Source organism: Schistocerca cancellata, chromosome 9 (genome assembly GCF_023864275.1).
Source record: "Schistocerca cancellata isolate TAMUIC-IGC-003103 chromosome 9, iqSchCanc2.1, whole genome shotgun sequence".
NCBI classification, from domain to species: domain Eukaryota; kingdom Metazoa; phylum Arthropoda; class Insecta; order Orthoptera; family Acrididae; genus Schistocerca; species Schistocerca cancellata.
In genome coordinates this window covers 72,535,417-72,545,651 of record NC_064634.1, presented here as the reverse complement: position 1 = coordinate 72,545,651, position 10,235 = coordinate 72,535,417, and the positions used below count along the sequence as shown (strand labels likewise).

The 10,235-nt window shown below is 40.3% G+C and overlaps 1 pseudogene; it reads right to left on the bottom strand.

The window, feature by feature from the left end:
- Window positions 1–9,599: 9,599 nt before the first annotated feature.
- On the bottom strand, window positions 9,600–9,717 carry LOC126102150 (5S ribosomal RNA; annotated as a pseudogene).
- Window positions 9,718–10,235: the final 518 nt, after the last annotated feature.

Sequence of the window (10,235 nt, the reverse complement as noted above, 5' to 3'; positions counted from 1 at the left end):
ATTCCTTAAAATTAAGTAATATTTAAGGACCACCGAGAATTGCTGATGAAATAAACCTTTATCGGCTGGCCGTTGTGACCGAGCGGTTCTATGCGCTTCAGTGTGGAAGTGCGCGACTGCTACGGTCGCAGGTTCGAATCCTGCCTCGGTCATGGGTGTGTGTGATGTCCTTTGGTTAAGTTATGTTTAAGTAGTTCTTAGTCTCGGGGACTGATGACCTCAGATGTTAAATCCCATAGTGCTTAAAGCCATTTGAACCATTTGAAATAAACCTTTATTTTCTATCAGTTTCAGTCAACCAATAATCATCAGGCAACAAAAAACGATTAATTTCAGCCCGTATGCTATCGCTCTTACTGTGCCTTCAGAAAATAAACGGCGTAAGCAGCTCTTGATAGTTCTTGCGTATTACCTTCTTCAACATTTACGAGATGAGGTCCACCATCTATATCAAATGTAGGCTAAATAAATGGTTATACCACAAAAAATATCCTTGCTGACAGTACACTTCCAAAAATGGATTCATTGTCTCAAGTTTCATCCAGGAAGGAAAGAATTGGCTCTGATCTTTACGATTTCGAATCCCGTGCATAATCCACTTCTGAAGTACTATTTCACCCGTGAGGGGGTGGGTTTATAAAGCGTTATTACAATGTTATTACAAGAGGTGTGAAGTGCAGCAGTGATTGTAGCACATGCGGCAGAGCAATTTGATTGAAAGAGAATGATCAAACTTTGTGACATGCTTGTGGATAAGAACGTGAATTAAATAGAAGGTAGGCTACTACAGATCATAATACATGTTTGGGGTACGCTTAAGTTCAGAAACCTGCATCCTTACAGCCGCTGTGTTTAAAAATGGAATGAAAATAAGTGTTTAATATCCCGTCCATGACGAAAATGGGTTCTAAGCTACGACTGTATGGGGATGGGGTGAGAATTCGGCCTGTCCATTTCAAAGCAGTCACGCAGATATTGACAACTAATCCTCAGCACTCCATCTAAAACGTGTTAGTCTAACGAACAAAACGATAAAACCGCGTGAACTGTGCACTTCCATTCACTGAAGTGTCATAAAACTAATATTCTGTTTCATTTTAACTGACAAAGTGTATCAATTTGCTGCATTAACAGTAAATTTTATAGCGTATTATAACGTTAAAATACCTAGACAAAACATTAACAAACTACCCGAAATGGGACGAGAATTTGTAAATCAGAAGGTGAAAAGAAGGATGATTTAGATTTTCTGCAATAATACTAGGAGATTTTATTGTTAGTTCTGGAAACTGCATGCAAGAATATACATCTTTCTTGGATAATGATCATGAATTTGGGGTCCTCATCAAAGCTTCATGTAAGAGGACTTGGAAGTAGTTTAGATTCATGTTACAAGGCTGGAATGAAGTCAGTATAGCCTATAACAATAGCTGCTAGATGGCTACTTGTGGTACTCATGGGATGAAAAGTGATATTGTTCTTTCAAAAACTTGTTCGCGAAATATAGACGACTGATGTTCGACGTGGACTGTTCATTAACCACTTTCACTGCATCCAATGTGTTATTAGTGTAACGGTCACGAGAATTAGTTAGAAGAAATGAAGGCGTATACAATGGGTACATATATTTTTCGCTCGTTCTGTGTCAACAGAATTTGACAGTTGCTTATATTAGAGAGAAGTACAAGCGTCACGCATTTTACATTAGCCGGCACAGTGTCCCTGAATTAGAAGTTGAAAGAGCAATCGACTCTGTTCTTATGCACACATAAACATATGTACACAGGTATAAATTAGACCCATAAAACTTCCTCTGGGGCAATATTGTTCCTGTCGTTGCTTTGGGTGGTAGCATCTTCAATCCAAAGACTGAATACTTACAGCTCTCCAAGCTATTCTATGCTGAGCACATTCTCATCTTTGAATATCTGCAACTATCTACATCCATTTCAACCTATTCACTGCATCAATATTGGCTCTCCCTCTACAATTTTTGTCCCCTAACACTTCTACCGATTACCAAACTGACTATTTCTTGATGGCACAGGATGTAACCTATCAAACGATCCCTTATTTTAGTAGTACCTACCTATCTAATCTTCAGCATCTTCATACAACCTCACATTGTCTCTACAAGACATTATAATTATCCCCATCCTTCGGGTTGAACGACATTTTTCGGGATGTTATCTCATACCCACTGAGACAGCAATATACAATTTCACTGTCCACATAATAGAGTCTTTAAATAGTAAAATGTCACTAGTAGGAATATTCTGTGACTTATCCAAAGCATTTCATTGTTTGAAACATGACATCATGTTAGAGAAATTACAATTCTGTGGTATAAATGGAACAGCATATGAGTGGTTTAAGTCATATCTACAGAACAGGAAGCAAAAAGTCTCTTTATATGCTTCAAGTGAGTCAAAGGAGTTTGCCACTTCATCTAACTGGGGTGAAATTACATTAGTTGTTCCACAAGGTTCGATCATGGGTCCCCTCCTGTTCTTGATATATGTGAATGACCTCCTTTCTCATGTGAAACAAGATGCTGAACTGACACTGTTTGCTGATGATACAAGCATAATTATTAATCCAATAAAAGAAAGTCCGATAGAAAATGATACAAATACGGTCTTTGGAAAAGTTATTAATTGGTTTTCGGCGAATGGGATTGCTCTGAACTTTGAAAAAACACAGTAAATCCAATTTTCTGCTGCAAAAAGTATAATTCCTTCAATAAACATAACACATCAAAAGAAGTCAGTAGCCAGGGCGGAGCATACTAAGTTTTCGGGTGTACATATAGATGAGAATCTTAATTGGAAAATTCATATTTTGGGTCTCCTAAAGCGACTAGGTTCAGAAACTTTTGCAATCAGAATAATTGCCAATTTTGAGGATGTAGAAACTAGTAAGCTAACATACTTTGCACACTTCCACTCCCTGATGTCATACGGAATAATATTCTGGGGCAACTCAACACTTAGGCAAAAGGTATTCACGGCTCAAAAGAAAGTAGTTAGAATAATGTGTGGGGTTCATAGTCGTACATCTTGTAGGCATCTTATTAAAAGGTTAGGAATTCTTACAACTGCTTCACTGTACATTTACTCAGTAATGAAATTTTTTCTCGACAACATGGACCAGTTTAACAACAACGGCATCATTCATGATTACAATACCAGAAAAAAGAAAGACCTACATTATCCTATACTTAAACATATTTTTGGCACAGAACGGAGTAAACATGCTGCTATAAAACTTTTTGATAAATTACCAGATGAAATAAAATGTCTGACAGACAGCAGTAATAGTTTCAAAAACAAATTGAAATCATACCTCCTTGACAACTCTTTTTATATCATAGATGAATTCTTGGATATGAGTAAATAAATCTGGAGGTATAATATATGCATTTTGTGCTATTTAAGGGAATGTGATAAACAATAGAATTATTTAGGTATAAAACGATAATGTAAACAAAATAAAAGAAAAAACCCTTCTTTCCTGTGAGCATTTCTTGTGCATTTGACACGTTCCACATCATAACGTTTTTCCGTGCTATTGATCAATGGAACACGTAACTAACTAACTAACTGTATTATCAGGCAAATACTGCATCTGGAAATCCAATCGCAACTGAGAAGACGTCTGTTCCATTCTCAGTTCTCTGAGATCCTGCTGGATGGAAATGAAAATTCTTCGTTGGGTCACTATCCCTATTTAGGTCACAAGTGACATATGGAAGAATAGTAATTTATAACACACTCACCCATTTTCACTGAACCAGCCGAAGCATTTCAATGGGATGAGCTAGTATTGGAGTGAACTTGCCAAAAGCGTGATTTGGTACACGCTTTGGTCTAGAAAAGAGAGGAGAGTGGTAACGGATCGTTGAGAGAAAATGTGGCAACCGTACGTGCTTTCGGCATTAGACGTGAGCGTCGACATTTACTCCACGTGGGTAACTCCTGCCAGGTGTGTACTGCAGTCCGCCTTGCGTGCAAAAAATTCTATCCGGGCAGTGGAAGCGCCATTAGTCCGTTCCGCCGTGGACATTGCGAGGACGAGGGAAAGGGAACGGGTGGGGGGGGGGGGGGCAGGAATTTTGCAGGCACGTCGGTAGGATGAAAGAAGCGCTTCACAGCCAATAGGCCGAGAGCCTCGCAGCCCTGCGGTATTTCAAGTTTCACGTTTCGCGGAATACAATTTTCGTAATTTCCAAGCCGTACATTTTCTTTCTGCGCGCGAGGCACTACCCGACATATTAACGCAATTCTTTGCCTTTTTTTATGAATTATATATTTCGCATCTTTCCGCGAAAATAAGAATTACTAATCACCAGATGAGCCCCTCTTTTGTTTTGTCATTTCCACCAGAGGAACATGAGAGATTATTGCATGTACACAAGTCCTGGAATATTAATAATATTCCCCATTAAGTGTAGCCATGCGAATATCATCTTTCTTGCAGGCCGAGCGCCAGGGATCGTGCGTCTCTCTCTCTTTCACTTTTTTTCCCGCGACTTTCACTTTGTCTTAGAGACGAAAATGCTGATGTCATTTTTATTTTTGCGCTTTATTACTTCCTCCCACTCGCCGCCCCCCATCTTTTTTTCTTTGAAAAGCCCGGTTCCTCGTTTTACTCTATCACGGATGGCTGAACTAAAAGCTGTCAGATATAGGAAATACAAGGAATTAAAAATATAAGACTTGTGCAAGGAAGGGCATAAAAGGCAGAGCTCTGACAATTACAGAGCGGGAAGACAGAGGGGTGAGGACAGAGGGTGGGGGAAGGGGTTCCACTGCCGGCGTCGCAAGGCGCCGATGTTTGCCTTTCCCCACCGCCAACGTTGCTTGCATCTTTTTTCCCATTTTGTTTCTCTCCCGCTGCTTGGCTTCGAGATGCTGAAACAATGGAAAGGCATAGCCAGACGACAACGCCAGCACAGCTTCAAATAACAAAATAATGAAATTATTGAAAATGTCTTGTGGTAAGTAGGTCAACTGTTGGTCTCTTTGTATACTATTGGCCACAATCAGAAGATACGAACTAACGAACCTTACCTGTTGTTCTTACAAGGTAAAGTACGCAATGTCACTGGGACTTGGACAGAATTAAATGTGTAAATTAATGACCGTCAGCATTAATCTGTTGCTACCTATCCACCAGAGGACGAGAGCACGAATCTGAACTCGAATTTGACTCATCAGGACAACAGGGGGACAACTTGGTGTAGCTTGGAAACGTTAGCAAAGTACTGTACATAAACAAATAAATAAATAACTGTGAATAGTAAAGGAGAAAATATTCAGGATGATCATGTAGGGTATTAATGTCACCGAAAATCAACCAAGTGTTTATTCAAATCACACAAATCTATACGAAGTGTAACTTCCCATAACACTGAAGACAATAAATATATAAAAGGAAAACTTTTTGACTTTAAAGTGCAAGTTGAGCATTAGTAAGCTATGAAAATTATAAGCTAAAGCATAGATCCGTGCATCAAGTCACTTAAACTACCTGGATCAGATGACTTAATCCACCCACCAGTGATCAGAGTTGCAAAGTACTTCGAATTACCCAATTGGAGCATATGGAAATATTTTTACATCCTGAACAATGCTGAAATGCACGCTGCTCTCTGACCACACAACCTTCCCATAAACTACCCTTACCAGGCAAATGATGAAGAGGACAGACCACGACCTTTGCTCTGCCCGCCTACTTAAAAACTTGGTCACGTGACCCAATGCCCAACACAATGCAGGAGGTTTCAACTTCACCACCACTCTTAAAATATATACAATTTTACACTAAGGACATAGACTTCAATCCAAAAATCATTCGGTTAAAACACTGTTGAAATTTTTATCTTGATTTTATTCTGTAACTCTGTTCATTAAGTATGTTGCCCAGTTGTTTTGACATATGGGTGTATATTTTAAGTTTCGTCCAGACTGTTTAATAAGCTGCTTATCTGCTTTATGGAGAATGGTGATATTTTATATGTTATTAGAAGAGTGCTTGCATTTTCTTAAATGAGCACTGAATGCTGAGGGATTGACTTCACTAACATTAATGTGTTGTCTAAATCCCGTTTTGGATCTTTTCCCATTTCTCCCAACGCAAAGTTTATGACATTCTTACTTTATACACAGCTTGCTTGTTGTTTGGCTCTTACCTGTATTGCGTATAAGACGTGATGTCACATTACTCTCTATCCTGAAGCGTATTTGCAGGCTACGTTTTCGAAACAAACGACTTGTTTTGGTAACTATGTGACCCCGGTATTGTAAGGTTATAAACTTATCTTTCGCAACTTGTTTACTCTTTTCTAATGTGGTCTGATTTCTGTTCGTAATATTTTCTCTCTGTTCTTTTCGTGTATAATTTCGTAACTAGTTTTGAGTCATAGACAATGTTTAATTACAAACACAGGAGAAGGAAGTATCTCCAAGATTTTCGGATCTCTCCCCATTTCAGAACGTTTGGAGCATTGTGGGCAGGGCCCTCCAACCAGCTAGGGATTCTGATGACCTAACGTGCCAGTTGGATAGAATTTGGCACGATATCCTTCAGGGCGACACCCAACAGCTCTGTCAATCAAAGCCTAGCCGAATAACTGCTGGCAGGAGGGCCAGACCCGGACAAAGGCGTTTGTGACTTGATCTATTTGTGAAGTTGTTTATCTTGAATAAATAAATAAATCGTTCAGTTTCTCTGAAACTGGATAATTCCTATGAATTATTGAAGTTCCCAGCACACTTCTCTCTGTATATCCTGGTTAATCTCTGGAACAGTTTTAATGACTGATCTTGTTTTGACTTTAAGATAGACCGATTCACGAGGTAGATCGTGTAAATAATTTTACAAATATTTCGTGGAAATTTGTTCAACTGTAGTGAATTAACTCCAGATAACAGTGGAGCCTCGGCAGAATCTGAGTTGGGCTTGTTTGTCTACCGGTAAAGCGTGCGCCTGAAAACTCGAAAGTTGTGTGTTTGAACCTTGTCAGACCACAGATATTTCACTGTCGTTTAACCTGGCCTTCAGCTCTCAATGTTGTGGACATTCGCCAGAAGCAGAACGTGGTTCGTATTCCATTTTAAACTGTAGGTATCACCTTCAAGACTACAATCGAAGTTGTCATACGTGATATAGTGATAAAGCGCGTCCTTGATAACGGTAAAACCTTTGGATCGAATCCTTCCTGAATCACGAATTCCTTTACCTCCCTTTTTTAAACTAGTAATCACCTGTCATTGATACGGAGATTCGCCGTAAATGAAACGTGCTTCGGATTGCACGTTAAACTGTACGTCGCGGTTTCATTGTTGGATAACTTCCTAGAGAGAGACAGTTGGCCGAAGTAATATCCAGTTGAAACACGTACGGCAGGGGATTGAGCCACACGAAAGAATCTAAACGTATACGCATATATTCTCCTTCTACACATGTAATAAATTAACGACTCCCACCAGCTCTTTCTGCCTGTCCGTAAAGGCTGATCCCAAGAACTACTGTAGAGTTTTTGATAAGATCTTCAGCAGTAGTTATACTGATTCACGAGGAAGGTTCGTGTATAAAATGTGTTAATTTCTGGTGGAAATTGGATGAACTATGATTAACTATAGTCCTCCAACATGTTTTTCTGTCTGGAGGCTACTCTCAGCAACTACTGCAAGGATTTTGTACTCGCGGCACACTAGTGCGACAGCCCCAAGAACAAATGGGAAGCCGCGGAGTCTTTGATGCAAGGAAAGCATATCAATGGGCTGCGATTACGCAGTCCTCTCATACCTCTAGGTGGTGCAGTATGGTAGAAAGTGTGTGTGTGCTACTTAAATCGTTCACTTTATATGAATGTGATGATATTTAGTTACTTAACGTTATTCTCTAATTTTAAATCGGGGAGTGTACGACAATGGTTCTCATCATTTCTGTAGCCACTGCCTCTGAGTATAATCACAAATTGAATTGGCTGTACGGGCTATCCCCCCCCCCCCCCCCCTCCCGTCCTGTCGCCACCATCATCAACTTTGGCATCTGACAAAACTTTAGAATGAAATATGATTTCCTATGAACACTTTTATTTTTTTTATTAAGCCAACAACTAATGAATCTATGAGGCATTGGTACTTGTTGTCTCTAACGAAGTTTTTCTACAGAATGATGAAGCAATACCCATTGCATTGAGAGTGCTGTCTTTCTTCTTCTTCTTCGCGGATGGATCACTTAGGGCCACGCGTAATCAACATTTGTTGGCCTTCCTTTTCGCCCAGTATTCCTTCATAAACAACGAATGGGCTAGCTTTCGTTGCGTAGACCATGTATGTCGGTTAGTTTTTCTCTCTTCTTCCTCAAAACCCCGTGTGTTTGTGATTTTTCTGATTTCATTTCTATCATGTAGATTTGGAGACCCTAATTCTCTCAGGTCTTTTTCCGTCTGTTTGTACCAGTTCGGTCTTGTACTTTTGTTCTTTAAAAATGTATGGATTTTGTGCGTTAACCTGTTTGAGCCCATTCTTTCTAAGTGCCCCATGAATTGGATTCTTCTCATGCGCATTGTGTCTGTTATTTTGGAGATATTTTTATATATTTCTGCATTGGGTTTTGGATAATGTACCCCATCTTTAGTTCTTGGTCCTAGGATTTTCCTCATTATCTTACGTTCTTTCACTTCTAATTCCTCTTTTAGTGTTCTGCGTTGAAGTGATGAAGCAATACCCATTACATTGAGAGTGCTGTCTATAACTTCTTATCAGAAAAGAAAGCTAGCTATCCATATTGAGGACAGACACTTGTTACAAAACATATTTCCTCTGCATTACCCTTCTCTCTAGCGGCATTTCCTTCACCCACACCCTGCACAGTTACTTAAAATCATCCAGTTTAAAATATGTGAACTATACTTACAGTTTTTAAATCACCTAAGTGTTGAACTCGTTATTTCTGATCTGACGGGAACTGGAAAACTTCAGGGTACCAATTCCTTGTGTCTGATCTTTCCCATTGATAATAACAACACCTCTAATGAGTAGGGTCTAAAGCAATATAGCATCCATTACATAGTTATTGTTGTTTTTCGCTGCCGATTAGTCCGTTTATCAGTTGCGAAGCGAATAACAATACTGTTTCTGGTCATACAGGAAATGATTCGCAACTGCGCATATGAACCAGTATCAGCTGTACATGGAAATGACGACACCGAAAATTTGTGCCGGAACTCGTCTCGAACCTGGATTTCCCAGTTTATGCATATGATAGTCTTTACCACTTCAGGATCCGTGCACGAATCATACATAGAACCAAACTTCCACATGTCGTCGTCCATATGTCACAACCTGTTTTCGTACATTACGTACACTACTGGCCATTAAAATTAGCACTCCGTCATCAGGCCACAAGTGGCCCATCGGGACCATCCGACCGCCGTGTCATCCTCAGATGAGGATGCGGATAGGAGGGGCGTGTGGTCAGCACACCGCTCTCCCGGTCGTTACGATGGTTTTCTTTGACCGGAGCCGCTACCATTCGGTCGAGTAGCTCCTCAATTAGCATCACGAGGCTGAGTGCGCCCCGAAAAATGGCAACAGCACATGGCGGCCCGGATGGTGACCCATCCAAGTGCCGGCCACGCCCGACAGCGCTTAACTTCGGTGATCGGACGGGAACCGGTGTATCCACTGCGGCAAGGCCGTTGCCGTCCATTAAAATTGCTACACCACAAAGATGACGTGCTACAGACGCGGAATTTAACCGACAGAAGAAGATGCTGTGATATGCAAATGATTAGCATATTTTGACTAAAGTTCAGTCTTGATCACTCATGTATGTTTTAATGATATAGGTAACCGGTTTCGGTTCTTTCTACAGAACCATCATCAGACCCATGGCTCCCTTAGGATGCTACGCAGCGAGGAGAGCTCCGCCTACCATCCTAAGGGAGCCATAGGTCTGATGATGGTTCTGTAGAAAGAACCGAAACCGGTTACCTATATCATTAAAACATACATGAGTGATCAAGACTGAACTTTAGTCAAAATATAACAATTAATTGATCACTGCTTTCCAAAAATGTTTACTAAAATTGTGCAAATGATTAGCTTTTCAGAGCATTCACACAAGGTCGGAGCCGGTGGCGACACCTACAACGTGCTGACATGAGGAAAGTTTCCAAACGATCTCTCATACACAAACAGCAGTTGAACGGCGTTGCCTGG